A 15,873-nucleotide genomic window follows, 5' to 3' on the forward strand; every position below is an offset into this window, starting at 1 on the left:
GACTAGAACCCGGTGTGCCGGCGCCGCAAGGTGGAGGATTAGCCTATTGAGCCATGGCGCCGGCTTGAGAGTTGCTTTCTGTGTCAGCTTCAAACCTGCACACCCTGAGTCCCCTTTCTGAGTCCTGGCGGGGGGGGGGGGGGGTCCATCAACCGCCCGCTCTGTGGAGGAGAGAGCCTGCTCCTCTCCCCTTGGAAGGTGTTTGTTTTCTGGGCTTTTCACCTGGTATCCAGCTGCAATGTTAAATTGTCGCGGCTTGTTTAACATGATGTGGGGGAGGGGTGGCTTCATCAGGGTGATTTCCTCTGCTGTGGGTCCCCTCCTCGGCACCCTTCACTGAGTGTGTGGATGCCTGGGGATCTTTACCTAGCTTATGGTGACTCCGTCAGCGGGAGCCTGATGCTCTCACAAGCGAGACAGCTCTCCCAGCCTGTGGGAGCGGGCGCACGACTTCTCCCTTGGATGCACCTGCAGGCCTGGGAGCTGCTTGGTGGTCCTTGGTTCATGTGCTTCATGCTTTAGTCTCTTCTCCACCACCACACCTCTCCCCTCCCAGTCCTCCCATCTGCTGGGCTCAGCTAGAACCACTGGGTGGTTGTCTTCTCTCTTGCAGTCTCCTCTCTGGTGGTTTTATCTTCTGATGCTAAGTCTTTTCTCACCATCCACTGTCAAAGCGCCATTAGGCCCTGATTCCTAAGCTGCAGAGGCAGGTCGATCGATCTTCTAAGTATTTGTTGCTCTGCCCCTGTTGCGGGCTAGCATTTTTATCTCCTTGCTGCTGCTCCTGTCGCCCTGTGCACTGTCACCCAGGCAATTAGAACCATTTGGTTGGACTTAACTTCATTTGTGCTGACTTTCCAAAGAGGGTGACGCAGCAGTGTTGACAGAGCAAAGTCCCCGGGCTCGGTTTTCCGCTCTTGCACAGTCTGGCATGGCAAGGTTGCGTGTCGGGAGACGCTAACAGTGGCCCACACCAGCGGCCTGTCATCTGGCCTCGTGGTTCAGCCAGCAGTTGAGATGCCCACGTGCCACATCCCACCCTGGGGTGCCTGGGTTCCACGTCCAGATCCAGCTCGGACCCTGGCTCCTGACTCTCGCTTCCTGCTCATGCAGACCCTGGTCCTAGCTGTTGTGGGCATCGGGGGAGTGGGCGCTCTCTCAAAACAAAAGAAGCTCATAGAAAAAGGAATTAAAATAGAGGTTTATTAATAAAATTAAAGTGTCCCAGCACGTTTCTTTTGATGCCAGCGTGCAGCCTTTGAAGGCTAGTGTTGGATCTTGTCAGTTTCACTGGAGGGCTGTCAGCTCGGCGCCTTCTAACCACCCATCGGGATCCTTTGAGCTTGTTCATTAAGCTGCCATTCAGATAAGCATAGCCCTTATATTTAAAGGGAAAAAGGAAAAAGTTTAAAAAGTCATAAGCACACCCCTATATTTTCTTGACAGATAGCCAAGGAAAAAACTCATACTGTTTGCACCTTGAGGAGACATCACGCACGCCTAGGGGCTTTGCTTGCCAAGAGTCTTCCACCTTATAATCCACACAGCTCAGAGATGCAACCCAGCTGTCTCCACTGTGGGTTGGAAAGCGGGGACAGTAAAGCAGTTAGGCACAGGGTGTTGCCAAAACAGCTACAGAAGCGAATCCATCTCCTTTAAAAGGGTTAATCCTTTGACATCTGTGTCACAGTTGGAGCTCAAATGGAAGTATTAGCTCGAGTTCTGAGTATTTTCACTGCTTGACTGTCTTTCTGGTGATGAGCTTAGTAGGGCAGCCAGTGATAGCCAGCGGTTAACCAGTCACACAGAGCGAGGCCCACCACGTAGTTAAATCTACGCGTCTTGCTTGTGTTCACATAGATTTAGAGCCAACCTCATGGCTCTCTGGCTTTTCCAGATGAAGGGGCTTTCAATGTTTGGACCACGAGCTGTGTGAATGCAAAATGTGTTTTCTTCCCTTTGCTGTCAGTAAGATTAGTGAGAACTCAGCCTATGAAGCAAGCGTCACCCAGACGGCAGCCAAAGGCAGGTCCTGCGTCCTCCACCCCCAGGCAGAATGCTGAGCGAGAAACTTAGAAAAAAAAAAACACGGTAAAAAAATACATAGAGGTAAAACGTACCATTTTAACCTTTTAAAATGATTTGTTTTATTTGAAACACAGAGATTTCCCATCTACTGATCCGTTCCCCAAATGCCGACAGTGACTGGTGCTGGGCCAGGTCAAAGCCGGGAGCGTGGAACACAATGCAAGTCTCCTGTATGGCTGCCAGGGATTCAGGTGTTTGAGCTGTCACCTGCTGCCTCCCAGGGTGTGCATTAGATGGAAGCTGGAGGGGCTGGCTCTGTGGCCTGGAGGGTTAAGCCACCACCTGCAATGCTGACATCCCACATGGGCGCTGGTTGGACTCCCGGCTGCTCCGCTTCTGATCCAGCTCCTTGCTAGTGGCCTGGGAAAAGCAGTGAAACATGGCCCAAGTGTTTGGGCCCCTGGGACCCATGTGGGAGACCCAGAAGAAGCTCCTGACTCCTGGCTTTGGTCTGGCCCAGTACCAGTCGTTGTGGCCATTTGGGGTGGGTGCCACTCTCTGTCTCTCCCTCTCTCTGTAATTCTTTCAAATAAATAAATAAATCTTAGAAAAACAGAAAGGAAGCTGGAATTGGGAGCAGCACTGGGACTCGAACCCAGGCACTGCAGGATGGACTGCAGGCTTTGCACGTGGTGTCTCAAATGCCCGTCCCTTAGCCTTGCACCAGTGTGCCGTGCAGAAGTGCCACCATCACCACTGTCCACTTCCAGAACTTTCCCAGCATCTCGCACAGAAACCCCAGTCAGCCTGCTTTGTCTCCTCCCGACCTCAGGCAGCCTCTGTTTCTACCCTCCATCTGTATGAATTTGCGTGTTCTGGGTGCCTCCTATAAAAGTAGAATCTACAACGTGTGTCTTTTTTCGCCCGGCTGCCTCCACTCAGCGTGATGCCCTCACGGTTTATCCGTGTCACAGCAGGGGTCAGAGCTTCGCTTCCTTCTCAGGCCAAGTATTAAATATTCAGTGTGCATTCACGCTGGAGTATTAAATACTCCTCCAGTGTGTGTCCACGCCAGAGTATTAAATACTCCTCCAGTGTGTGTCCACGCCAGAGTATTAAATACTCCTCCAGTGTGCGTTCACCCCGGAGTATTAAATACTCCTCCAGTGTGCGTCCACGCCAGAGTATTAAATGCTCCTCCAGTGTGACACCAGAGTATTAAATACTCCTCCAGTGTGTGTTCACACCAGAGTATTAAATACTCCTCCAGTGTGCGTTCACGCCGGAGTATTAAATACTCCTCCATTGTGCGTCCATGCCGGAGTATTAAATACTCCTCCATTGTGCGTCCACGCCAGAGTATTAAATACTCCTCCAGTGTGTGTTCATGCCAGAGTATTAAATATTCAGTGTGCATTCACGCTGGAGTATTAAATACTCCTCCAGTGTGTGTCCACGCCAGAGTATTAAATACTCCTCCAGTGTGTGTCCACGCCAGAGTATTAAGTACTCCTCCATTGTGCGTCCATGCTGGAGTATTAAATACTCCCCCAGTGTGTGTTCACGTCAGAGTATTAAATACTCTGTGCGTTCACACAGCGTGTTGTGTCTTCATAGATCTGGTGATGAATGCATAGGAGACTTTTTCAGAAGTGATTGTTAGGTCACTGAAAAGTCTTTCTTCTTTCTAAGTTCCTGCTAATCTTCTAATTAGGGGTCATTCCTCTTTTTTTTTTTTTTAAGACCTATTTATTTATCTGCAAGAGTTACTGAGGGAGGGAGAGAGGGGGAGGGAGGAGAGAGCAGCAGTTGGTGTGATACTGGGATGGCCATCGAGTGCCTGATGGGTGCTGGGTAGCATATGTAGCATGGGTACGCTGGAGGAAGCGACCGTTCATCTCCCCGGCAGGACAGTCCCACAACTCAGAATGGCACACAGTTTAAACTTGTGAATTGCTTCTTTCTGGAGTTTTCCACGTGGTATTTCTGGCCCCTGGTTGACCGAGGGCAACTTGAACGGTGGACAGCGAAGCTGGGGCTGAGGGGTGACTGCTGCGCTGGCTCCGTCTCGCCAGCATCTCTGACCTCAGCTCGCTTCGCCCGCAGTGTGTCTCAGCTGTGCCTTTCCTCCGGCCGCTGCCTCCTGCTCCATCGCTCCTCTAAATCTTCGTCCTCCCACGCTGCAGCCAGACTTAGCTTTCTGAAACTCAGAGCTGACTGCCATCCACCTGAAGATTCTGTAATGACTTCCACCACTTCCTCCCTCTCCCCCACCCGCTCCCCGTCTACACCCACTCCATCTCTGCGGGCGACCAGTGCCACCCACGGTTAAATCCCTGGTTCAACCCGGCCCCTCAGGTGTGGCTGCGTTATCTCAAACTCTCTTCTGCTGCTTCTCTCCCCTTTCCTCCACCTCAGGCGTGAGCTGCCCCTTTGCTGCTAGGGTTTTGTTTCAAGTCCCACTTGCATGTCACTGACAGCCCCGTTTTAGGCGTGTTGATGAGCTTCAGTGGATCCACGCGTGTGCATCCATCACCACCCTCCAGCCGTAGCACATTCCACCCAGGTCCCCTCATGCCCACCTATATTCAGTCCTTAGTCTCACCCTGGCCCCAGACAACCAGTGATCTGCGTGATATCTCTAGTTTGGCCTTTTCTAGTAATTTCATAGGAAATCGTACATGATGTGGTCATTTGAGACTGGCTTTTTTTATTTAATTTTTTTTTTACTGCACATAATGTTTTTGGAGTTTACCCATGTGGTAGAAAGTATCCACGGCTGGTCTTCTTCATTGCTGTGTAGTGTTCCGTTGCATGGCTGCACATCTTGTTTTCTCTCCACCCATTGCTGGGTATTTGGGTTGTTTCCAGTCTGGGCATTGTGAGTACTACTGCCTGGTCTCTCTCCTGCAAGTCACACTGTGGCCGAGTGCTTCTGGACCTTTCGGAGAGATCTTGGGAGCAGAATTGCCGGCTCATGTGTTGACTGTATGTTTGGTGACCACACTTCGCACTCTGCCCAGCACTGTGTGAGGGTTGTGGCGTCTCCACATCCTCGCCAGTACTTGGTATTCTGCGTCCTTGATGACAGCTATTCTGATGTGTGTGGGGCGACAGCTCGCTGTGGTTTCAATTGCGTTTCCTGTCCTCCTCTCACACTGCTTTCGGTTGCAGGATGGGTTGTGTTGTGTTGTGTTGCTGCCGAGAGGTGGACTCTTCTTATGGCTGAGCTGCTCTGGCTGATTGACCCAGCAGTGTGCCTCCGGATGGGGTGCTTGGCAAAGCAGCAGGGGCTGCAAAACCTTGTGAAAAAATTATGCGTGGTTTTCTGACTGTTTTTGCATGAAAAGAAACTCATCTTTAAATTTCTGTTTCTGTGAACTTTTTTTTTAAGATTTACTTATTTGAAAGTTAGAGCTACACACACACACACACACACACACACACACACACAGAGAGAGAGAGAGAGAGAGATCTTCAATCTGCTGGTTCATTCCCCAGATTGACTGGGCCAGGCCAAAGCCGGGAGCTTCTTCCAGGTCTCCCACATGGGTGGCAGGGGTGAAAATACTTGGGTCATCCTCCTCTGCTTTCCCAGCCATTAGCAAGGAGCTGGATCGAAAGTGGAGCAGCCGGGACAGGAAATGGCACCACGTTTTTGGATGCCAGAGTCACAGGCCTGGCTTTACCTGCTATGCCACAAGTGCTGGCCCCTCTGTGAACTTTCTGAAGTTCCTTCCTACTTCGGGTTTGTTAAGTGAATGCACAAACTGAGACTTAGCCTGAGTGGCTAGCCATCAGTTCCCGTAAGTAACAGGAAACAGTGATAAATAAATTCCAGAGGGGGCCGGTGCTGTAGCTCACTTGGTTAATCCTCCGCCTGCGGCGCCAGCATCCCATACGGGCACCGGGTTCTAGTCCCGGTTGCTCCTCTTCCAGTCCAGCTCTCTACTGTGGCCCGGGAGGGCAGTGGAGGATGGCCCAAGTGCTTGGGCCCTGCACCTGCATGGGAGACCAGGAGAAGCACTTGGCTCCTGGCTTCGGATTGGTGTAGCTCCAGCCATAGCAGCCATTTGTGGAGTGAACCAATGGAAGGAAGACCTTTCTCTCTGTCTCTCTCTCTCACTGTCTAAAAACTCTACCTGTCAAGTAAAAAATAAATAAATAAAGTCCAGAGATGGCGTTAAAGTTGAGTCTCTTCCCCTGAACAAACTTTTTGTTTGATTACACTCAGTTTGGCCTGCGTGTGTGTGTGTGGTGGTCGTGGGGTGTGTGCTTTGCTTTTCTCGCTCCTTGGTGAGAAGTCAGTGCATAAAGTACAGACAGCAGGAAGAGGGAAGAAAGTCTCTCTGTAAATGAGGAAGAGCTGGGGGATGGCTGGGGGGAGAGTCGCATGGGCTCTGGGCGCCTCCGTGGCTCCTGTGTGGGGTGTTTCTGTGATGGGCTGCTGCCCTGCCCCCCCACCGCCAACCTGTTCTCTGAAACTCAGAGGGTCAGCCAGCAGTGTCTGTAGAGGGCCACGGGGTAAAGATTTTAGGCTTTGGGGGCCGAGAAGGACGTCATGTAGGTGCTTACATAGGGAGGCGCAAAGTGCATTTCCATTGATGAATTTCGAAACATGATCTTTAGGTACGATTTTGGTGATCCATGTGCAGGTTTGCTTCCTGGAAGGGTAGTGTTCTGCTTCAGTGGGAGTCAGAGTGAGCATTTCCTATCAGCACGGCAGGAAACGGGGCTCCTTCTACAGAGATACTCTGGAGCGTGGTGTTTGGCACCCCCATCCCGCTCCCCAGAGCCCCCCACGTCGGACCGTCTGGCTCTGCTCAGGATCCTGGAGCATCTTCTTGTGAGGGAGCAGGCTGAGGGCACGGGCTTGGGGTCGGACTTCTTGGGTCTGAGTTCAAGTTCAAAGTCTTCATCGCTGAGATGTTTGACTGCCTATGTAACCAATGTAGACGTTGCTGTTCTCTCATCTGTAAAGTGAGTGGTAGGGTCTGCTTCACAGGGCTGATGTGCAGATTAAACACGAAGATTTAGAAAGAAGCACTGTGTGTTTTGTGCTTCTTTTGGCAATTTTTTGCCAACCATTAAAAAATGTAAAACCGCTCTTCGCTCATCAGCAGCACAGTACTGTGGTAGCAGGTTGGATTTGGCCTGCGGGATCTAGTTTGTGGACCTGGCGTTAGGGTATAGCTTGGAATTATTGCCACTTACTTTAGAAATAATGATTGCTTTTTTCCCTAATTGCAAAGCACCATCTGCTCACTACAGAAAACTTGGAAACTACAGGAAAGCAGCAAAAAACAGAAGTTTCTCAGAGTCTCTACCAACCAGAAACGCTTCTCTGGGAACACGCTGACTCTGTATCTTCTAGCCCATTGTCTGTGTCCATCGTACACACATATTTTGTAATACAACCCAAGCCCATACTATGCATACTGTCTTGCATATTTTTCACTTAGTATGTAATACTTATCCATAGGCTTCTGTAGCCCAAGTTTTAATGCTTACCCACTATTCTGTTATGTACATGCATTAAAAGTAACTAAAACAATTTCCAAAAATACTTAAGTTGTTTTGATTTTTTTAAAAAAGATTTATTCATGGGACAGCCATTGTGGTATAGCAGGTAAAGTCACCAACTGCAATGTGAGCATCCCATATGGGCACTGGTTCAAGTCCAGCTGCTCCACTTATGATTCAGTTCCTAGCTAATATGCTTGGGAAAGCAGTAGAAGATGGTCCTAGTGCTTGGGCCCCTGCCACCCATGTGGGAGACTTGGATGAAGCTCCTGGCTCCAGCCTCGCCCAGTGCTGGCTGTTGCAGCCATCTGGGGAGTGTACCAGCAGAAGGAAGATCAGAGAGAGAGAGAGAGAGAGAGAGAGAGAGAGATAGATAGATAGATAGATAGATAGATATATCTTCTGTTGGCTGATTCACTCCCCAAATGGCCACAAAGGCTGGGGCTGAGCCAGTCTGAAGCCAGGAGTCTGTAAGCCCATCCAGGTCTCCAGCACTTGGGCCATCTTCTGCTGCTGTCTCAGGCACATTAGCAGGGAGCTGGACTAGAAGCGGAGCAGCCAGGGCTTGAACCGATACTCCTATGGGATACTGGTGTCGCAGGCAGTGGCTTAACCTGCTACGCTGCAGCACTGGTTCCTTTTAGTGCATTTTTTTTTTTTTAAGTAAGAGCCTTTGCAGAGTGAACCTTCTTGGTCTTTGTTTCAAAATGTCTCCTTTCCCTGCCCTCCTCTTTCAGTGTTAACTATTTTAGCTAGGTATAGAGTCTTCCCTTTGTGCCCTGAGCCTCTCCTGTTCCTGAGACAGCTTCTGCCCGTTTTCATTTCTTTGTGGCCGATCTGCCACATCCCTCTGGCTGTTCTTCAAGGTCTTCTCTTCGTCTTTGACGTGCTGTCCGTCTCACTGCCTCTGCACTCATTTTATGGATTCTACTCAGAACTTGATACTCTTTGCAGAGAGGATTTATGGCTTTTACGGTTCTGAAAAATCCCGAGCTGTAATCTTTAAAATGTTGCCTTCCCTCTGTTGAGACCACGGTGCAGTTGTACTGCTGGGATCTCGCTGCAGGAAGCACAGCTGAGTGACAGCCTGACCCCCCTCGCAGCATCACTCAGCACCATGCTTCCTCTGAACAGGTGGGCAGTTGTGCCGGGAGGGGGAGGGGGGGCTGGTGCTGGCCCTCCCAGCAGGGTGCTGTGCTCCTCGAATGGGTGATGTTGGCTTGAGGACCCCCAGTGGCACGGCCACGACTGTTACAACTGCATTTTTCCTCGAGAGTCTTGTCACCCCTCATTCCTTCCATCTGTCTCTGTCATACCTGTGTCTGATCCAAGTGTTCTCCCTGACCACTCCTGCTTCCTCCTCTCACTCCGTCATAGGCGTTTCCCCCAGCATCCCGTGGCATCTGCTGCTTGGATGACCAGACTAATACAGCATCTCTACTTTCATTATGTGGTCTTACATTAAACACATAGGGACCTTCTCACTGAACTTGTGTGCCCTAAGCCATTATTCCATCCTCTTAACCTACTTTTATCTTTTCCCTTTGTAAAAAAGATTTGTGTATTTATTGAAAGTCTAAGTGGGAGAGAGAGAGATTGATTGATTGATTATCCATCTGCTGGTTCACTCCCTGAATGGCTATAATGGCCAAGGCTGGGCCAATCCAAGCCAAGAGCTTCTTCTGGGTCTCTCACAAGGGTTTCAGGGACCCAAACACTTGGGCCATCTTTCACTGCTTTTCCCAGACCATTAGCAGGGAGGTGGGTCCAACGCAGAGCAGCTGGGACATGAACCAGAATCCATGTGGGCAGCTCCACCCGTTATGCCCTTATTTCTGTCTATTCTCTTATTCCCTTTATTTCTCTGTGTGATTTCTTTGTGTGATTTCCTGAGATCTGCCTTTCATTTTAATTAATTCTCTCTTCATCTGTATCTAATCTGCTATTTAACCTAACTGTTGACTTTGTACCTTCTGGTTATGATATTTATTCCTGGAGGTGCTATTTGCCTATTCTCTCATCTGAGTGTTACTTTTTCCATAATATATATTTTTCTCTGGGCTTTAGTTCCTCATTTTCTGTCTTTGCTAAACATACTTGTTTCATATTCTGTTTTTCAAATTGTAATTTTATTATCCCAAGTTCCCTAGAGCTCTGGTCTTACTTGGTGTAGATTCTGTTTCCTGCTGAAAGTGTATCCCAAGTTTTAATGTTCTCCCAGATGACCTGTAGGGATTGTTTTCGTCTGTGGGAATCTCATGTGGTGTGACGGTAGAAGAGTCTGTGTTGCTGGGTCTGAACATTTCAGGAGTACCATTGGCTCAGGGGCATTGTTCCTGCTCATTTATTCATTTGGAGCTTCCTGCACTGTCTTGTGTAAGGCTCAGATTTGGGATTTTATTTTTCAGAGGAGAGTTTTTTCCACTTAGAGCCCAGAGACAAAATTGTCCTCGTAGCTGGTGTTCCGGGAGATGAGTATTTTTTCTCTTCATCTTTCTTGTCATCCCTTGGAGGATTCCAATTCTCTTCAGGGTTTTGGTTCCATCTGTCTGCATCCTGGTGGCCTGAGGTTTCACCTTCTTTGTCCACTGGGATTTCAAAATGCATGCGTGTAAGGTACTAGAACAACCTCAGAATCAGTACAGCCTCAGAGTCGGCTCACCTGCGTCCGTCCTGCCTCTGCCCTCCTTTCTCAGGTTATATTTTACCCAGTATCCTTGGGTGTTTGCAGTGGGAGAGTTCTTCCATGTTATCGCTGTTTGCTGCCACATTGCTGGGCCAGAAGTCCCACTAGCACCTTGAGTTCCGGGCTTCAGGGCTCTCCGGGAAGCAGTTTCTAAGCAGTGTCATTAAACAATCCCATAGCCTTATTGTTGTTGGAAAAGTATTTGTGACCTTGTTGAGACCGTGGATAGATAGTGTGTCCTGAGGAGTTTGGAAAGAAAGCTCCCTCCATTTTTCAACCCGTGGTAACCTCACTGGGAATCCAAACAGCTCCCTACGACTTTACAAATGGACCCGGCAGCTCAGACAACAAAACACGACAGTCGCGTTATCAGCGTAATTATTTCTTCTGCTACACAGGTGGAATAATAGAACTCTTCTGTTTTCCTCCCATCTTCCTCCCAGCTTTCCCACCATCCCTCTCAATTTGTCCTTTGTCAACAGGGCAGGAAAGAGAGGTTGAAGTGATGTATGGGTGTAATCCACTGTGCACCACGCAAAGATAAACTTAAATGAAATGATTTATTACCTGGGGCAGGGCTTCTGCACCCAGAACTGTCTGTCAAAGTGAGTGCTTATTGATTTTCCATACCTTCCCTGTCGGCCTCTGCTCTGCCAGGGCTCCTTAGAGGTGGCTAAACGGTGTGAGGTGGCAGTGTCCTCCCTGCCCCGGGTACCCTGCTGGGGGAGTGACTGCCTTCTTCTGACTGTATGAAAAGAGCGAATTCCACTGGTCCTTCCAGTTTCTCCAATGAGAAAGAAAACATTCAATAAGTTTTGCAAATGTGCTTAGAAAATGCTTCTAGAACCTCCCTACACGTGACACATAGACAGCCCGGGGTAAGGGTACAGCTTTGGGGACAGTGTGGTCAAATCCTGCAGGAGCTCATGAAGCAGGTGTCTCTCTCCCACCGTGGGAATTTTTTTGCACCAACATAAACTTACCTTTTGATTCTATTTTCCGTGAACTTTTGGGAGTCCCCCTGTACAGCATCACTTGAACTTTTTTTTTATTTGAAAGTCAGAATTACAGAGAGAGGGAGAGACAGAGAGACCTTCCATCTGCTGGTTACTCCCTAGATGGCTGCAACAGCCAGGGTTGGGCCAGGCCAAAGCCAGGAGCTTCATTCAGGTCTCTCATGTGGGCGCAGGGGCCCAAGCATTGGGCCGTCTTCTGCTGCTTTCCCAGACGCATTAGCAGGGGTGTAGATTGGAACTGGAGCATTTGTGACTTGAACCGGTGCCCATATGGGATGCCTGCGCTGCAGACAACAGCTTTACCCACTACACCATAGTGCTGGCCCCCTCATCTCTTGAATTTAAAGAAAGCTGTGCTGTTCTTAGTTGTGATTCATTTGCTTGGTCTCTTGACTAAGGGAGTTCTGTTGTTAGGATTAGGAGGAGTAGACTTGGCTTCAACCTTCCGTTAATTTTTATTTGAAAGGGTGATAGAGAAGGAGGGGTGAGAGAGAGAGAGAGAGAGAGACAGACCTCTTCCATCAACTGGTTCATTCCCCCAGGTGCCCACAACAGCCACAGCTGGGCCAGGCCAAGGCTACTCGGTCTGGGTCTCCTACAAGGACCTGAGTGCTTGAATCATCACCTATGCCTCCTGCAGTATGCGTTAGCAGGAAGCTAAGATAGAAGTGGAGCTGGGACTTGAACCCTGGCACTCTGATACAGGCTACAGGAGTCCTGTGCAGCATTTTAACTGCTGCAGCAGCAAACCTCCCACCTGTTTCTGTTTTGTTTTGTTTTGTTTTGTTTTTCTTTTTCCTTTGCTTTTCTATTTTGTGCTTAAGGTTTGGTGGATCCAGACAAGAACACCGCATAATAGGCACTTTCCAAGTACATGTTGTGCTTAAAGAAGCAAAAGTTGCTTTCATGCAAATGAAGTAGAGCCAGGTATTATTTGCATGCAGTAATGATATTTTATAATTGGTAAATTATACAGAAGGTTATTTAGTTTGGTCACCAAATAAAGAGACAGATGTATAGGTTGTGTTTATATATGCTAAATGCATCTATAACAACATACTGATGATGTTCAGCATTTCTTTTATTTCTCTTGTAATTTTAATTGAAGCATTGCTACTCATTTTTTAAATTCTCTCTTTTTTTTTTTTTTTTTTTTTTTTTTGACAGGCAGAGTGGACAGTGAGAGAGAGACAGAGAGAGAAAGGTCTTCCTTTGCCGCTGGTTCACCCTCCAATGGCCGCCGCTGCAGCCGGCGCACCGCGCTGATCCTGGCAGGAGCCAGGAGCCAGGTGCTTTTCCTGGTCTCCCATGGGGTGCAGGGCCCAAGCACCTGGGCCATCCTCCACTGCACTCCCTGGCCATAGCAGAGAGCTGGCCTGGAAGAGGGGCAACCGGGACAGAATCCGGCGCCCCAACCGGGACTAGAACCCGGTGTGCCGGCGCCGCAAGGTGGAGGATTAGCCTATTGAGCCACGGCGCCGGCTCTAAATTCTCTCTTATAAGCACCAAATTTTAACACCTAAGTCAATTTTGGGGAAAAGAAACAGCATCAAGAACTTCTCTCCAAAATGAAACAATGATGCCCATTCCTCTAGAGATCGGAATGGAAGGTCTACCGAAACCAAACCCCCCTCAACATAAATAAATAAAAATAAAAAAACAAAACCCACACAGAAATAAAAAGTAACAAAAATCACATTCTAGGGTCCATGCATCTCATAGTCTTCACCGTGCTGTCTCATCGTTCTTTGGCTGACTTCCAAAAAATGACACCCTAGCTCATCAGAATACACATTTTGCATTGTTTTTTAAATTAAAAATAATTTAAAAAGAAAACTTGCAGGAATTCAGTCACTTGCAGGCACAGTGTGCAGCCGTCAGGATGGGAGTTGTAGCACTCGTGAGTAGGGCACACTTACTTGTCATCAAGGTTTTGCGTCTTCCAACAGTGTAAATACCCACAATTCAAGTACGAAGGGGCATAGACGGTCTCCTTTGAGAATTCCGCAGGACAGTACAGGCGCCCGAGCTGTTCCTCGTAGAGCGGTGACACAGTTCCCCGTGTAAAGTACTTCCCACCCTGTTTCCACACTTCCGTCCAGAGGTCAAGAATCAGTCTGAGAAGCTCCGATAAGGAATCGTCTCCTGGAGATGTAGAGATGGGAACAGCTGTCGAAGCATTAACCTCACGATCAGACTCTTGCCCTTCCTTGACGTACCCCGAGTCCTGGACGACGGGTCTTCTGTTAGACTCATAGCAGGCCCTGTTGAGATCGTCTGGGACGTCGCCACATGGTTTGCTCGTGTTTCTTACATCCTTCAGTCACCCTTTGGTCAGTCTCCACCATAGTGGTCATGTTTGGTTTCTTCCTTCCTTCCTTCCTTCCTTCCTTCCTTCCTTCCTTCCTTCCTTCCTTCCTTCCTTCCTTCCTTCAGATTTATTTTATTTACTTGAAAGAGTTACAGAGAAAGGTAAAGACAGAGAGAGAGGTCTTCATCCGCTGGTTCACTCCCCAGATGGCTGCAATGGCCACAGCTGCGCCGATCGGAGCCAGGAGCTTCTTTCAGGTCTCCCACACAGGTGCAGGGGCCCAAGGACTTGGGCCATCTTCCACTGCTTTCCCAGGCCACAGCAGAGAGCTGGATTGGAAGAGGAGTGGCTGGAACTAGATCCGGCGCCCATATGGGATGCCGGTGCTTCAGGCCAGGGCATTAGCCCGCTGCGCCAACAGCGCTGGCCCCTTGGTTTCAGTTTGTTTCACAGAATATGCCTCCATCTGCACCTCCCAGCATCAGTGCATCTCTGCCACTGCCCATGATGGCCCCGGGCATACACCAAGTCACTCTCCCCCAGATTGACACTCCCACTGAAGGTGAGAATGTTGCCAGTGTAGAATTTTAATGTTCTGGGAAGGCAAGTCTTCGCATACACCTCTTCATCTGTGTCATCCTCAACCCAGCGCCCGGCGGCAGGCGGTGTGCCAGTGTCTGTCAACGCCCCCCCCCCCCCGAACTTGGGCGACCTTCGCTTCACCCGCCCGGTTCTGTCCTGACTCAGTTCTTTCATTCTTCCTTCTACTTTGTTCAAACGACTGTCGATCCTTCTTTGCCCTGTGCATCACTGTCATAACTCCGAAGGCCCAGCAACACTAATCCATGGGTAAATTCTCAGATTGGCAACGCTGCTGTTTTTGTTTGTGTAGGTGGCTAAAGAGCTGTGGTCTTGCCAGGTACGCACCGATTCTGCCAACCCTTGCTCCTGGAGAATGGACTGGCGGCCTTTCAGAGTGGTCTCGCCTTAGCTCTGGGACTGTGCGTGAAGTCGAGCATGCTGTGCCGTGCTGCTGCCACAGTGAGCCGAGGCACTGTGCCACGCCCGGGGCAGGCGGATGCCGGGCACCAGCGGCCGGGCCGCGTGTCAGGCTGCGGCCGGCGGGGACTGTCGCATTTCTATTTTTTAAAAACGTGAGCATCCCGGAGTAATTCAGACAAAACTACTTCTGAATAGTAGGTGACAGTTTATTATAGGTAAGAGGGATGAATATCGATAGCATCACTCTGTGTATCTTGGATCGACACATGGAGGAAATTGTAAACTTGATTTTGACAAGTTTTTAAAAAAATACTCATTTGCAGTACTGATACGCCATGTAATTGACTTTGTGGGATATACACAGGTACTTCAAAAAGTTCATGGAAAATGCATATAATGAAAAAATCTGAATGGATTTCAAATTTTTTTTGGCACCAAAAACATCTTTTAATTACCCTGTTCCATGAACTTTTTGAAGTCACTTCTGATTTCCATGGTCAGCATTTATGGCAGATTTGATTCTGTTTTCTCTGAGTCCAAAGCAGCAGTTCGGACAGGTGAAGCAGCAAGTAATCTCCTTGCTGGGGTCAGATGGGAAGATTCAGCGTCTAGATGTCTTAACTGGGAGCACCCTGCCCTCGGAGAAGCTGCCTGTGGACGTGGTGGTGGACGTGGGAGACGGGGCAGGCGCTGGGCACAGTGGTAGGAGCGCCCGCGTCTGGGTGCCTGGCTTCAAGCCCCAGCTCCAGTTCTCATTCCGGCTTCCTGCTGACCCACACCCTGGGAGGCAGCAGGTGATGGCTGAGTACTTGGGTCTCCAGTGCAGTTCTGGCTTTTGGCTTTGGCTTGGCCCAGCCCCAGTTGGAGAGTTAGCCACTGGATGGAAGATCACTGTCTGTCTTTCTCTGCCTTTTGAAAAAAAACAAAAAAAGATAAAATAATAAAACGGAATGCTCTTTGATATGTCCATGTAAGTAGATGAAAACGTACAGATGTGTGTTAACGTCCATTTTCCTCCCAGTGTTCCTCAGTGGACTGATTATTCATCTGGCTGAAAGGAGTTCTTTGAGCTCCTAACATAATAGTTATTCATAAAAGCATTTAGGCTGATGGCTTTCTGAGGACGTCCTGCTGTTCATGATGGACTTCATCTATATTTCAATGAATTTCTAAATGGGGGAAACAGAACATTTTCCCTTTGATTAATTCATTGGTTTTCCAGTCCTCAAGGACCCGTAGGCCGCTGAGCTCCAAGAGGAAGTTGAGACAGGGAAGCTGTAAATTGGGATTGGAGCCGTGGAACTCCA

General features: G+C 49.0%; 1 protein-coding gene and 1 pseudogene across 1 annotated transcript in view; one reads left to right on the plus strand and one right to left on the minus strand.

Annotated features, from left to right (window-relative positions):
* The window catches only part of PITPNC1 (phosphatidylinositol transfer protein cytoplasmic 1), a 277,922-nt gene that overhangs the window by 50,454 nt on the left and 211,595 nt on the right, over positions 1-15,873 (plus strand). The gene's annotated exons all lie outside the window — the stretch shown is intronic.
* LOC100338011 (spermine synthase pseudogene) lies at positions 13,033-15,061 on the minus strand (annotated as a pseudogene).

This window comes from Oryctolagus cuniculus, chromosome 17, assembly GCF_964237555.1.
Source record: "Oryctolagus cuniculus chromosome 17, mOryCun1.1, whole genome shotgun sequence".
NCBI lineage: Eukaryota > Metazoa > Chordata > Mammalia > Lagomorpha > Leporidae > Oryctolagus > Oryctolagus cuniculus.